Raw genomic sequence first — 16,031 nt, 5'->3', positions numbered from 1 at the left:
GTCTATAGAAAAAAGTCGATAAGGTGTTTGTTTTCTTTTTATCTGTTTCCCCTCTATAGAATACCTACAGACGAAAGTGGATACAGTCTCTATCTATTTTTGTCCATACTTTGTCTACAGACTTTCTATAGACGAAAGTCGATAGGGTTTCTATTTCTTTTTGTCTACTCTCAGTCTATAGACGGTCTATAGAAAAAAGTCGATAAGGTGTTTGTGTCTTTTTTGCCTACTTCCCCTTTATGGACTACCTATAGACGAAAGTGGATACAGTCCCTATCTATTTTTGTCCATACTTTGTCTATAGACTTTCTATAGACGAAAGTCGATAAGGTTTCTATTTCTTTTTGTCTACTCGCTGTCTATAGACGGTCTATAGAAAAAATTCGATAGGGAGTTTGTTTCTTCTTTGTCTACTTCCCCTCTATATGGGCTACCTGTAGACGAAAGCCGATACAGTTTCTATTTATTTTTGTCCATACTTTGTCTGTTGACTCTCTATATTATGGACAATAGTCGACAAGGTTTCTATTTTTTCTCTACTCCTGGTGTATTGAATGTCTATAGAAGAAAGTCGATAATATGTAATTCCGAGTTCCCATACCCCCCGCCCTCTGCGAACGCGATGATATGGCACTGGTTCATGCACGACGGCACCGCAACCCCGGCGCGGCGGGCAAACCGTGCAGACTGCTAGTCTGCGTTCGGTGCAGCTGCACCGAACGAGGATCGCGGCGGAGCAGGCACCGTCCGAGTCACCAAGGTCTTCCAGGCACCCGAAGGCCCTAAACCTGGCTGCTTCCCGGACGTACACTTCGCGAAGACCAGGTGGTGAAGGTCATATGGTGAAGATGTGGCAAAGGGGGTGAATAAGTGGCGAAAGCCCGCAGACCAGGTGGTGAATTCACCACCTCTGAGTTGTCGTGGTCTTGCATGTCTATAGATTAACAATAGACAAACATCGTTAATCTGGGCCCAACCCGTGTACGCTGTAACCAAGCGCAGGTACCGGTGGATAATACATAGCTGCATTTGATATAAGCCACTAAAGTTGTATACTGCTGAGATTGCTGTAGAGCCTATTTGTAGACTTTAGTATACACATAGTGTATACCTCCGCATTTGTTGACCACATATGATCTACGTAGTCACTCTCGGCAATCCCAAGACAGTCTTCACAGTTGTCGCATCACTTCTGCGGCAGTAGAAGAACAGAAGCAAAACGCCGATCCAATTGTTAAAATATATGTTATGAACGCCATCTTCAGATACAAGTGGATTCGAAACAGGCATCAAGCTAACAGCAAAGACACTCCTAATGTTTGTAGCTGACAACGCGGACTTTGTGAATGTGCCATGAACCGATGTCGCGCATGTGGTGTTCGCGTTGTGTGTCGTCCGATTCTCGGATACTTTTCACATTGTCTTCATATCTCGGCTGCGTCACCAACATCGGGCGACTTTTGTTGCCTAATATCCTGCACTATAAACTCATCAACGTTTCTCATTCACTTAAAATAGGTGCCAAATTCTCTGAGCCCACCCAGTATTTCGCCGGCGGTATGCCTGCGCAGCCACGCATATGAGTACCTCAATGCTGTACTGATTGCTTTGAACTATCATCGGAACAGAAAATTAGCACTAACATACGTGCGGGCATCACATTTAGCGGTACGCTGGAAGATATGCTACAAATACGCTGTATTACTCATCGACGCTGACAATAATGCGTCTAAAACGTCTGAAGGGCACCGTAACGGCTTTTACAAACAGCGCATTCATGTTAGCGTTCCAGTCTGATACGATAGCCCTCAGCGTTTGTCTTACAACCTGCCAGCGCATATCCTTCGTCCACGAAAAAAATGCATAACGGAAAAGAAAAGCCACCCGTTCCGGCGCGCATGGCGCGCAGAGAGAGAGAAAGAGACAAAGAAAAAAATGAAGGAGGAAAAGGCGCTCACACTCCTCCGAGCGCGCACGCCCTCCGCGCGGAGCTCCTGCGCATGCTCGGAGTTCTTGCGCATGCGCGGCGGTGCGCCGTCTCAACGAGTGCGCCAGGCACGTAAACGGTTGTGCCGGTGTGCGGTGTCTCCCTGAACGTTGGTGTCTGTGTATGCGTGTCTTCTTTGTGGCATCACAAGTCAACTACATTGAATGGTAAGCTTTATCAAAGACGTTTTGCGTCAATACCTCATGATTATGTGAGCGCATTTCGTAGCGCGAACCGGCTGCACGTAGCGCAGGCGACTCGGGTATAGTGTCGGTTTGTCGTTGACATGGTTTGATAACGTGCTCTTGTTCTCGCTTCTACTATACGGAATGTTTTACGGCGAGCGATCGCTCGTGCTTGTTGATTTTATCGTTATAGCTTAGGTGCGTAAAAAAGGAAGTACACCATGTTTTAACTTGATACTGAGCTACCACTAAGCTGATTGTGTGTGTTGGGCAGCCAGTGTGGTAGATCTCATTTAGTGGCGCTTGATCCGGCCGTGATGAATGCTGCACCGTATGTGTAGCGAAATTCTCGTGACACGCTTTACGCATATATCTCGAAATTGTGTTAGCATCAAGGATTTTCAAACAGACAGGCATAGTTGAATAACTGCTAGCGTACTCGGATGAAAGGCCGTGTTTGCGGGCCATGCATCAGCAGTGTGTGCACTGCCGTTTTCGCATAGTTTAATAGTAGCAGTATGTTTAAGGTTCCTGGCAACCAATCTAAATAATTTTGGGAAGTTACAGCAAGCAAAACACGAGACTTGAAGAAATATCTAGTAGAAATCTCTAGATTTACCCAATCTATTTATATGCAACCACAAACGCTTTTGGAGCATGAAACCTGCGATAAGCTTAGTCACTTGCAGCTCCGCAACTTAGCCGAAAAAATTAGAGAACAATAAATTAGTCGCTCCGGGAACACCTTTACACGTTTCAAACTGAAGGCATTGCGTTTGACGGTAGTTGGAAGATTTGTTTTTTGTCTCTTTTTTAAACAATTTAGCAGCAGAAGTTATCTTTCGAGCTATATGAAAAACGTTAAGCGGCTTCCGATGCTTCGGCGTTCTGTAGTTTACGTGCTCTTAATCACAAGGCAGCTGCTGGCGCAGATTCGCATTGTGCTAATCGTGCATGGTATGTAGCCATTGTCGTGCGTAATAAGTGTTCCGGTTTTCATTACTGTTGCATGTAGCGCCGTCGTCTTGGACAGACTGCATACAATATGCGCTGTACAAAAGAAAAAAAGAGCCAGATTATCAATTTGGTGGTCTTTTCTAAGTAGATAACGCACAGATTATTCAAATAATTCAGTGGGCATTGCATTTGTTCTACCCTTATCAACACACCTAAGAGATCGTAACATGTTTTAGTTGATAAGTAACCTGATCAGTACGCCCCCATTCATGTGCATTCTACTGAAAGTGTGGCAAATGTATTCATCTCGAAGTATGAGAAAAGAGACATTGCAGACTGTTCTAAGCGGAAGTAAATTGCAAATCTTAACGTGATTGTTCAAAGCTGCAGTCAGTATGCTGAGCATGTTCGTTCGGCACGGGCATATTGTATTAACACCTGAAAAATGTGCACAGTCCAGCCGGGTATCTTTGTTTCAACAAGTATTATTATAGGAATCGTTTGGGATTCTCGCATTTCTTTTATTTTTATAAGTACACTGTGTGTCACATGAACCTGTCCTAAAACGAAACGTACCTTTGTGGCACCGGCGACCATTACGGTTGTCTAACTGCTTATCATACTGTAGTATAACGAAACATCATAATGGTACTGATTAATATTCCCATGTAGTCTTTAGTCACGGCCACGGCGGCCGCATTTCGATGGGGGCGAAATGCGAAAACACCCGTGTGCTTAGATTTAGGCGCACGTTAAAGAACCCCAGGTGGTCAAAATTTCCGGAGTCCTCCACTACGGCGTGCCTCATAATCAGAAAGTGGTTTTGGCACGTAAAACCCCAAATATTATTATTATTAGTCTTTAGTCAGAGGTAAACAAAGTTAACTAGAGGCATAAGTGATGAGAGCAAATTATATTGAAAACTACTACTGAAGCGTAAAAATAACTAATTGTATAACTCATTGTATAGTTTTTCCTCACATTGTTGCATTTGCTTTACGTGTGTCTCTGTGTCTTCCGTGCTGTACTCGTGTGGCCATCAATTACGAACTTGCCGAAGCCCTTGTCAGCTTTATTAATCAAGGGATTCAAGTCAGTTGAATCTAACACTGCATGTCAAGTGACTGACGTGTTATTCGTTTTATCTAAATATTATGGACTGGCAGTACTTGGCAAGCATTAAACCACAATATTTTTTTTTATTACACTTAAGCTGCAGGCGTCATAGATTGCCAGAAAATTTTCATGAGAACAGCCAGGGAAGGCTTGGAAAAAGATCGGGAAATTTCAAAATGGCCACATAGGTATGCTGTCTTGTTATATGTCATACAAAGTTTCCAGAGAATCTCTGAGTTAAATATATTTTTAAAACGTTTCACCTGATAAAAATTGAAGGAAATTTGTTCCATTTATTGAAAAATAAAAGAAAGTCAAGCTTACTGACAAGGCATTTCTTACTCAATATGTGTTTTTTTTTTTGCGTTAACTAAACGTCCTGAACCTCGATAGCCTAGAAAAAATTTTCATCTTTCAAAGCACCTTAAATAATTTACTGTAATAGAATTCATTCGAACTATACTATCAGTTCTGTTTCCTAGGAGGTGCATATCTGTCGTGCCATGACACAAAGTGCTCGTGTGGTATTTCGGGTGCTCATGTGGTATACCTAACTTGGAAACCTGTTAGCACGCCCAAGAGGCCTCATTACCTGTAACAAATTAAGTGACCATATCGATACAATCAGCCCATCTGCCTTCCGTTGAAGTTATGGCCAATCACCCATTCATTTAAAAGTATGAGAAAGACATTTAAATGTGTATTAAGCAAAATAAATTACAATCTTAGGCATGATACTGTGAATATTCCAGTCACGTCTTCTGAAAATATCCCTCTGCACGGGCATACTTAACTACCAGCCAAAAAAATGTACAGACAGCCCAACTGGGTAACGTTTTAGCAATAAATATAGAGACCATTTGGGATAAGTACAATAATGCATCATATATGAACTTGTCATAAAAGGGAACATACTGTTGCTGGCACGAGCAGCAGTTGTGACTGTTTAATTGTTCACCATACCATGCAATAAAACATTGTATAAAGGTGCTGATTTGTATTGACAAGCAGCCATTAGTCATAGTTAAACCGCATTAAGTATTGACTTCGATGGTTTGAGCAAATATATTAAGCTGCTTAATGAACACACAAAGAATATACACTTGTTATTTTTCCCTCATATTGCTGCATCTACTTATTTGCAGCATACACCTGCAGCACCTTTGGGACTAATGACAGAAAGGTCAAGGCCAGCCTGGCGACCATGCTTGCCAAGGAGTAGTGTAAATATTTAATCTGTTTCCATAATAGCATACGACATGAATTTAAGGAATTCATCTATTATATCGAGCAATAAAAACGGTGAATGCATTGCTGGCGCATTTGTTTTATTTTTCGCACTGCATGATTCAGCACTATATAAATTGTTTCTGTTTGTGCAACATATATGAAAGTACAGCTGGTTCAGAAGCATTATTAATCTACTAACGGTAATGCATAAGTGCAGATGAAAAGGAACAGGTGCACATGCATAAATACATTCAAAACTTTTTGCTACCGCATGTAAACAAAAATGTAAACTAACTTGTAGATAGCCGCTATGGAGTTATGGCCTTATAGACTCTTTGTAGACTTGTCTATAAGATGTCTGTGTATATAGAGTGCCTATCGATAAAAAAATTCATATTTGTTAACAAATGTCTGTAGAATGTCATAGAAAAAAAGTGTATCGGACTATAAAGTTCTGTTTTTGTAGACTGAAGTCTATAGAATGTCTATAGACTATCTATATACATTTGTATATAGACATTCCATAGACTTCAGTCTACAAAAGTAGAACTGTATATATAGTTCTACTTTTGTAGACTGAAGTGTATAAAATGTCTACGGACAAATCTCATCTGTAGACATTCTATAGACTTCAGTCTACAAAAATAGAACTGTAAGCCTATACACTTGTCCATAGACAGTCTATAGACAGTCTATAGACTCAGACTTCTTATAGACTAGTCTATAAAAAGTGTATGGCCATAAGTCTCTAGACTGTCTATAGGCAGTGTATAGACAGTCTATAGACTCAGACTTTTTATAGACTAGTCTATAAAAAGTGTATGGCCATGAGTCTATAGACCGTCTATAGACAGTCTATAGACTCAGACTTCTTATAGACTAGTCTATAAAAAGTGTATGGCCATAAGTCTATAGACAGTCTATAGACAATCTATAGACTCAGACTTTTTATAGACTAGTCTATAAAAAGTATGGCCATAAGTCTATAGACTGTCTATAGACTGTGTATAGACAGTCTATAGACTCAGACTTTTTATAGACTAGTCTATAAAAAGTGTATGGCCATAAGTCTATAGACTGTCTATAGACTAGTCTAAAGAAATGTCTATAGACAGTCTATAGACTCAGACTTTTTATAGACTAGTCTATAAAAAGTGTATGGCCATAAATCTATAGACTGTCTATAGACTAGTCTAAAGAAATGTCTATAGACAGTCTATAGACTTCATAGACAAATGTCTATAGACTGTCTATGGACTTTCTATAAAAATTTTTGTAAGGGCTAGCGCCCGATTTGTGTACGAGCACTACCCGTGTTCCCGTCTAAGCGCTAGGAAACGTGCTAAACTTTAGGGAACTGTTGAATATGCCTGTAAGAGCAGGAAACAGTATGTTTCCATATGTCTTAAGCAGTACGGGAGGGATACCATCAGCGCCACCTGAAAGGGAAGTTTGAGGCGCTTTATACACATCAAAACAAGGTTTTCATTGACTGATAGCGTACATATATACCGCACCAGACTGAGAAGGAAAGTAACTTGAGGTAGTAGCAGCTTTTACACCAAATACAGAACAAAGATGTTCTGTAATAATAATAATAATAATAATAATAAGGTGGCGGGAGAGCCACAACCGCAAAGCGACCACAGCGGGTCAGAAAGAACAAACTAGCCCTTATTTTCACTCTTACGAAGACGACGCTTCTCTGTCAACTGGCAACCCTTGCGCATGCGCAAAGGGCAATTCATGTGGCGCACTGCCAGAAGTTGAAATTGTGAGGTTTAACGCCCCCAAACTGCACTGCGGATTATGAAGGACGCCGTATAGTAAAGGGCTCCGGCTTAAGTTTGACCTCGTGGCGTTCTTTAACGCGCGCCGAAAGAGCGGTAAACATAGCATTTCTGCACTCTGTCACCATCGGAACGCAGCCGACGCGACCGGGATTCGAAACCGCGACCTGGTCCTCAGCGGCGCAACGCCTTAACCACTGCGCCACCGCGGCGAGTTCGTCAACATCATTGATAGTACTTACGTTCATGTTTTTATAACGACATATGGTGCCAGTAACTAAATCTGTACATTTATTTACTGGAATGCTGCTGTTGTTTTGTTGCTATACGAAGGTAAATCTGGACATTCCGGCGAATAGCCCACGAATACCAGCTTCTTGCGCACACTTTATTCGGCGGACGCGCCTAGATAGCTTCGTGTCACCATACCTATACAAAACGTCGACATTGAATACTCTCACTTGCATTAATATAACCTGGCTGACCTACGCTACCTCAAACGTGGGTCAGCATCACAATAGCAGATTCAAGTCTACTCCCCCAAATCTCAAATTATCGCTGCACTGCGTCAGCTGAATTAATCCCATCGCTGCAGATTTTCTGAACTGCAGTCGATTAAATCCTCTTCCACCCTCAACTAAGCTTTTTATCTTCCCTTGGAGCCCATTCTGTTATTCTAACACACCGCTGATTCTACGTTATTGGGTTGTAAATGCCTTAACTTATATTCGTTTCAACACAAACGGACTTTCTAGGCAGGTTTCTATTTCACTTATCCCATCCATTCGCATATTGTAAAGAGCGCCAATGTCACAACACATCACATAACGCGGTAATTATGCGTAACTTCTCCGTAGTTTACGTTAAATGGGAGGTGTAACTCCTGCGGCGTGAGTTTGGTACAAGACGAAACGCACTTTATATAATGGAGTGTCTGTCCATGTTGCCAACATTCTCTGGCGTGATTTTTCGATGCGAAAGCATCGAGTGGCCCATTAAGCGAAAAAGCCGGCGTCTGTAGCAGCGAAACGGCACCTGCATTCCCATTGGCTGCTACGCACGTCACGTGCGCTCCTCGACGGAGCAGAGCGTGCGAAACACCTGCTGCCGCGCCAGGTCTAGCGTGAGGGAAGGGGGCATCGCCTCGACGCCACGTCAGCCTCGCTCTCAGAGGTCTGTGTCATCCGCGCTTCCCTTTCGCGCAAGCTCTCCCCTGCGTTCTGACTTCGCCTCGATAATCGCTATAAAGTAATTAATGCATAAACTTACGACCCCACGCTCAGAAACCGAGTGTCTTACCCACTGGGCTCAGCCAGCTCCTCCTACACAGCAGCTAGGCCTTTGCACTCTGCTTTATAACATCATGCTACTCGGACCGAAATTTCAATTGCCAAGCCCGGGATGACGAAAGCGGCGACGTCAAAATCACCGCGACCTTGTCGGGGGCGTCCCCTTTAGATTCTGCGGCAGTCGGGCAGTGCAGCGTGACGGCGCGGATCGAACTGCACCGGCCTGTGCTATCCAGGAGGCGTTGGCCAAGCGTCTGAACGCGCTCGCTTGTCCGCGAGCAGTTCACAACTGGAACGACCGCTCAGCGTCGTTCAATTGGGCATTAATGCTTTCGCACTCACAACTCACAAGAAGGGCTTCGGCGTCCTCAATTTTTTTTTTTTATCCTGTCGCGTTTCTGAGAATCCCAATTCGCTAACGCATACCTCTCGACGCGTCACGCGACACGCTCGTTGGTTGCCATGGCCCCTCTGTTTGAGAGGAAAAGGTCGGCGGCGCTGCCTGACGCCGCTAGCGTCGGAGCACTAAAACACGGTGGGCGGTCTAAGTGTCATCGACATTACATCTGTCGTTTACAATTCACGAAAGCGGTGTACAAATGCGGAGTGTCGTCATCACATACGCTTCCTTCAGGCAGACTTCGGACAGCATAGCGTCGCTTGTAATTTCATTCGGAGGTAAAATATCGTGAAGCAGGGGATAAACCAAGAATCATTATTGGCACTCTTTCACCTTTTGTTGAGGTGTTTATTTACAGGGTACGCAAGAAGGTAGAGGTCGAACTCGGCGCGGAGGTTTTTTCCCTGCCCGCAGCCGGAAGCGGCCGCGTACGTAAACGCCGGAGACGCGACTGGTTGACTTGCGGTTTTTCTTCGTTGCACACTTAGATAGTTACAATTTGTACCTCGTGTCTTCCAACTTGGTTCGGCAAATACTACCAGCAGTTATAACTTCAAGAACAAAAGCAAGTCTCTAGTTCGAATGATTATTGAAGAAATAATTTGAAACCATGAAGGCGTGCACTTCACGAAAACAGTTATTTTTGTAATCATTATGTTTACAGCGACACGGCAAAAATATGGTAAGTGGGTAGAAGGGCAGGTAAAACTGTGCAGAGGCTTGTATTTCAGCGCCCGGTGCGTGACCGACCTTCTCCATTCTCACTATGAGAACCCTTCAGCTTATTTACTACCAGCCTTGAAGTGTTCGCTATCTCCCTCCCAAACAGCAATGCCATGGTGCAAAGAGCAAAGCTAACATACTTCTACCAGCTTGTGTAAGATTTCGCGTTTCTGCGTATCCGAAGCTTCTACAAGGTCGAGGCCTCATTCACAGAGATGACCCCTTGGCGACAGATTCCTTTTCGATACGAGTAGGTATCTGGGTTCCATGCAATGGGAAAAACTATTTCTCACGGAGGCTTGGCCATGTATAGCGCGAGTAGTTCCTCCATGGACTCAAGCGTACGATGTACAGCATTCGCCTATGTTTTGAACAGAGAGCAAGTCAATCGTCGTTCCTTACCGGCACCCCTTCACTCCCCGAAGTCATCGCGAACAAATGATCACCCAGCGAGTTCGAGATATTAAAATTAAATTAAATGGTGCTGTTTAAAGTCCAGAAGTTGCACAGTAAGCTATGAGGGACAGGACACCGTCTAATGGAGAGTTCAGGATAGATTTTGACCATGTGGGGTTATTATTTCACGTGCACCCAAACCACGGTACGCGAGCGTTTTTAAATTCTAAACCGAAATTAAATTACGGGACTCTGCGCGCCAAAACCGCGATCTGGTTATGAGGCACGCCGTAGCGGGGAACTCCGGATTAATTTTGGTCATAGCTCCTGGGGTTTTTTCTTGTGTTATATTGATAAGTCATCCCTCCTCTCTCTCTCTCTCTCTCTCTCTCTCTCTCTCTATATATATATATATATATATATATATATATATATATATATATATATATATATATATATATATATATATATATATAACGAGAAGAAAGGGGGTTAACCGAGGGGCCCGATTTTTATTTGTCATATCATAAGAAGGCCAACAAACACTGACACCAAGGACAACATAGGGGAAATTACTTGTGCTTAATAAATGAAATAAAGAAACGATAAATTAATGGAAATTAAAGTGGATGAAAAAACAACTTGCCGCAGGCGGGAACCGAACCCACAACCTTCGCATTTCGCGTGCGATGCTCCACCAATTGAGCTAACGCGGCGCCGTTTTCCCATCCACTTTCTTGGGTATTTATGTGTCCTAGTAGAACCCTGGGAGTGTTAGCCAGTGCCACCACTCACAGACCTTGGCGGCGGACGTGGAACGTCTTTTTTGCCGCAGGCGTCACGAGAACGTGATCTTTTTATGGTGAAGGCAACTGGTCAATAAACCCACATATGCTACCTGAAGGCATCAATGTTGCCGGATTCGAGACCCTCGTTATGTAATAACGAGAAGAAAGGGGGTTAACCGAGGGGCCCAATTTTTATTTGTCTATATATATATATATATATATATATATATATATATATATATATATATATATATATATATATATATATATATATATATATATATATATGTGCGTGTGTGTGTGTGTGTGTGTGTGTGTGTGTGTGTGTGTGTGTGTGTGTGTGTGTGTGTGTGTGTGTTGCAAGTCAGTGATCCTCATAGTGATGCTGTTCAGCGAAAAACAACATTAGGTACACATTATGTAGCACACGTACATGTGCAGCAACCGTCGCAGCAAAGAACCTCTGCGCGATTAGTTTACAAAGGCAGCATATACGATAGCACTTCGAGCATGAACATCTGGCTCGCTCCTTGCCAATGGCGTCACAAGTGGGCTAGTTTTAGATACTTAACTCATTATGCAGTAGTGAGGTTAGCCCTATCTTATTTCCTATTACCCACTTAGGCCTTGAGCTGTTATTTAAACAAGCTATTCTGATCTGGTCTGCTTGGCGAAAAGAAAGGAGGGGGGGGGGGTAACTAAGAGGTGCTGAAATGTTTACTTACTCTGCAGCGGAGGTCCTGCTTGCAAGCATTCATTTCGAAGATTTGAGGAAATAAACATGCCCTGCAGGGAAACTTCAGTACACGAGCGATTTTGCATTCTCCCTTCAAAAGAAATCGGCCGGAAATCAAAGCAACGAATTCGTGTTGAGCAGCAGAACACCACAGATGCCGAGGAACAAGACGGCAAACTAAAATTCATATATATTATGCGGCGCCTAGATAGCAAAAAAGAAGAAAGAAGAAAATTGTCACGTTAGCTTAAGAGGAAGCTTTAGCTCGGGTGCTCTTATCTAAATACATGTAAAACGAGAATTCGTTTTTCTCGGGAACCACTGCCCCAAATTTGACGAGATTTGTTGCATTTAAAAGAAAAACATAAAATCTAGTGACTGTTGGTTTCGAATTTTGGGTTAGGTTGTCAATCTTTTACTAAAAATTGGCGAAAATCCAAAATTTTCAAAAAACAGGACTATAAAGTTTACAACTCCGTAACTCAAAAACGAAAAAACGATAATACAATTCTGTGAAATACATCTAATAGTACACCCAAAGCGGACAAAATTGATATATTACACATGAATGTCAAAAAATTTAATAACATGGAAATACAGCTTTTGCAGAACCCTTGTAAACGACGTAATAAATTCACGTAAGATGTAAAATGACATATGGAATTTGTCCGCTTTCAATGATCTAATAGATGCCGTTCACAGAACCGCGATATCTGTTCTTGATGCAGAGCTATGAATTTTTTAAAATCGTGCTTTTATTTTTTTCAAGCTTCCGAATTTTCGAAAATTCTTCTAACAAAATTAAGGCCCTAAATCGAAATTCCGCTGCAAACAGTCACTAGAATTTAACTTTCTCTCGCAAATGCAACAAATTTCGTTAAAATCGGTCCAGGGGTTATCTCAGGAAAACATTTTTGCGTTTTACATGTATTTGAATAGGCCGCGTCGGAGTTGGACCGGAGCTTAAGCTTCCTCTTAACGTTAATGTTGTTTTTCTGGATCCGTCTCCTTCCTTCTGTTTTTACGTCAAAAGAATATACCAATTTGATCAGTACACTAATACATACTCGCACCTTAGTGCTCGCCAATTTAGCGGCTCGCCCCTAACTTTTTTTGTTAGGTTTTAAACATTTCCTCAAGAGAACGTGACCATGAGAGGCGCTGAGAATGATTTTGGGACTGATTCGGGCTCTCGGACGGCAGTTCCCCGGTAAGTTGACTGGCACAGGGGCTCCCAAGTGTACGATTTATTAGTGCTTCGCCTTAGTGTTTATCAGCGCACACGCTGCACTTGTTGCACTCTTGAGTGACCAGCAACGCTCGGAAGGGAGAACAAGGACAGGCTGCGCCGGTATTGCCGCTACCGCGCCAGAAGGCGTTCAGGGCGATGGAGTGTTGCTCTCTGGTATGGGTGACCGACGGCGTTCCGGCGCACCCGGCTCGCTCGAGGGCAGGTAGGTATACTCTGAGCCGGGAACGTGGAGCTTGTTCTAGTGGGGGGGGGGGGGGTGACAGTCTCCACTGTCGCGAGCACCGCTGCTGACCTCCGCGAGAAGTGTGCCAGAGCTGCTCGGAGATCAGAGCCGGCTGGCCCGCCGACCTAGCTGCAGGGCGCCCAAATTGGGGCGAAGGTTGAGCGGTTTCCATGCCTGCTCTTGCGGCTGCTCGGCGTGCTTTGTCCAAACGATCTGGCGCACCGTCAGCACACGCCACGGCGTGCCCCTCTTTTCCTCCGCTTGCCGCCGGCGCGCACGCTTCCGCCACGAGCTTTGTTGTTTTCCGGGAGGCAGCGCGTCTGCCGCCCTGTGAAACGGTGGAGACGCGGCAAGGCCAACAGCCGGCTGTTGCGTTTGCTGTTGGCGGTGGGAAGCACGTGCCAACGCATAGAGAACCACTTGAACGTGCATGTTTGCCCCGGTGTTTGTCTGTGGCGTCTTGGTCGTAAGCAGAGGAGCGCGCGTGAGGTGTCGGTCGTGCGCCACCAGCGTGAGGCACGAGCAGATAACTGGAGTGTAACAATTTCTACGCACGTGCTGCTCAGTATTACAGCATGCTCATCGTGAGCAGACATTCTGTAGTTCCAGAACTGACATCGGGAAAAACTCACAGGGTTATCCCTAAGGCGAAAGCCCAAATGCCGATGCATTAAAGACGGACACACATCCCCCTTAATTCGCTTAGTCTACTTCGCTTAGTCATCCCTCTTAATTCGCTTACTCATCCTTTTAATTCCATTATTCAAATTCTTTTAGTCATCTTCTTAATTCGCTTTGTCATCTTTTCAATTCGCTTAGTCATAATCTTAGCTCGCCTAGTACTAAATATTAATTATGCTGCCTTTAACTCGCATGAGTCATCCACTTAATTCGCTTAGTCGTCCATCTTAATTCGCCTTCTCATCCTTCTTGCTTGCTTACGGGGGTATGATCCATTGATGATGATAGTTTTTTGTACATTTCCCGTCGTCGACGCGTTTTCGCTCAAGGACTTTGAAGGTCGATTGAACGATGAGACGTATAAGGCTTTCGCCTTAATAAATCATAGCAACGTCGTGCATACTGGTATAAAATAGACTAAAAAACACGCGTTTCAGTTCGCCTTGATTTTTTACGGACCACATTACGCCGAGCCTACTCGGCACTCGTTCTCACGAATGCTCCTGCACATCTTCTGCAAACCTCAGCAATTGCCGGTAATAAAACTGCGCTTGAACGTACGGCTGCGTCCCGAGTGCCATTCGTCCCTTTTCTTTTGGTCGTGTCGCTCTGCTTAGTTCCGGCATGGACACGTGCCAGCTTATCAGTATACTCGGGCTACAACTATACTGATATGCCGTGCAGTGGATTGCGTGCGGGCATGCGTCAAGGGGCATCACACGTATGCTGTTGAATGCGCTGTCTGCAAGGAGGGCGCCCCATTCGTCGCGGAGGCAACGAAGTCTATCAAGATTTTCTTTACAAAGTTGCAAAATAGCGAGGTCTTACTCCGCATATCGTTTTAAATCACGCTGTCACATGCACTATAACTTCTCGATCGACGCAGACACACAGCACGGCACGAAAGAGCCGCTTGCATCGCAGCTGGGCAGTGAAATTGCCTCCCTCTGTAAGCCAGCGTGATTCACGATGTGACACGCGTTTTCAACGCCCTCGGCCGCGCAGATGCGGCAATAATATTATTCTTTCGCGGAGTGCGCGTTTCGGTGCCATTTCCCTCGCTTCGTTATGCGCGGCATTCCACTCGGCATACGGTCTAGGCAGCCGCGACACTGGCCTTTGCTTTACGGCCGTTTATGCGCGGACACAATGGGGGGCTCGCACACTTGCGCGCAACCTCCGGCCTTCGCGGAAGCGAGTTGCTTCGCTGCTGGCGTCGCTCAGGTGGTCGGATCGACGCGCGGCTCTCGAGGACGCCGAGAAGCCGCGCTTTAACCCGCACAGCTGCTGCTGCCGAGCGCTATACCGCACGTGATGGCTCCTCGCGCCGCTCAAGCGGTGCGGAGTCGCCTTCGGCGCGCCCGCTGTTCCTTGACGGTAGGCGATCTCGCGCAACTACACGGCAGGGAGCTCGCGGGGTAAAACCAAGACTGCCTGACGCACGTTCCCCACGAGTGAGCATGGTCGTTGTTTTGGCGAGCGCTGCCGCGTGGGTTGGCGGAGTTGCCAGAAGGCAGTGACTGGCACGTGCTGGTGACACAAGACGATCACCCGCAGAGGCGTGCTTGGAAGAGCCGCCGGGCTCTAGTTTTTGATGTGGCTCATCGGATTGCTCTTCCCCTGGTGCAGAACACTGCACTATGACGAAGCGCATCTCCATGTGGCCTTTGAATCGGGCGTCCTTTTGGTACAGTAGTTCTTGAGCCGTTGGTCGTCGAATCAAATGTTGCACTGGCAGCAGTCTTCTTTGCCTCCGCTGGGCGCTCGAGTTGGGCTAACGTGCTGCGTTAATTTGTATGTCGTGTTTTCCGCAAGTGATAGGGGAGTCCCCTTCCCCTCATTCTCACCAACAAAGGGCATATATAAAGCTGCGAAGGTGCTGCTCACCAAAAGCAAAGCCGTTTCTCGACGCACTATGGGGAGAGTTTCCGGGAACTGACTGTGAACTCTATTGACTGTTACGTGTATCATGCATGCATACTATCTCGGCGTTTCTGAATGCGCACGCGTAGCGTTACTGAAGTGCTCACCCCGTACGAAGCGACGCTCACAGAAAGGTCGAGCTGCTCCTGAGGAGACTCGCGAAAGGTGCGAAAGGTGTGGCACTTTCGCAACAGCGCGGGAGAAACTATTCAGCTGCTACTGGGCGCATGGGGCCGAGAGTGTTGAATCGGTGCTCTGGTCACGCTTCGCTGCACTCGCCTGAGATGCAGCTTATCAAACAAAAGCTTTGCGACTTGTTAGAGCATTCATGTCTTGCGTCCCAGCTGTCCTTTAA

The 16,031-nt window shown here is 45.0% G+C and overlaps 2 long non-coding RNA genes across 2 annotated transcripts in view; both read right to left on the bottom strand.

The window, feature by feature from the left end:
• The window catches only part of LOC142566421 (uncharacterized), a 91,714-nt gene that overhangs the window by 57,130 nt on the left and 18,553 nt on the right, over positions 1 to 16,031 (bottom strand). The gene's annotated exons all lie outside the window — the stretch shown is intronic.
• LOC142566430 (uncharacterized) lies at positions 2,796 to 15,829 on the bottom strand. The gene is made up of 3 exons (XR_012825066.1): positions 15,641 to 15,829; positions 11,587 to 11,688; positions 2,796 to 3,222 (listed from the first exon to the last, which is right to left on the bottom strand). It is a non-coding gene; the product is annotated as an uncharacterized LOC142566430 (long non-coding RNA).

The sequence above is a fragment of the Dermacentor variabilis genome, chromosome 1 (assembly GCF_050947875.1).
Source record: "Dermacentor variabilis isolate Ectoservices chromosome 1, ASM5094787v1, whole genome shotgun sequence".
Lineage (NCBI taxonomy): Eukaryota > Metazoa > Arthropoda > Arachnida > Ixodida > Ixodidae > Dermacentor > Dermacentor variabilis.
This window is presented reverse-complemented; position numbering and strand designations above follow the sequence as displayed.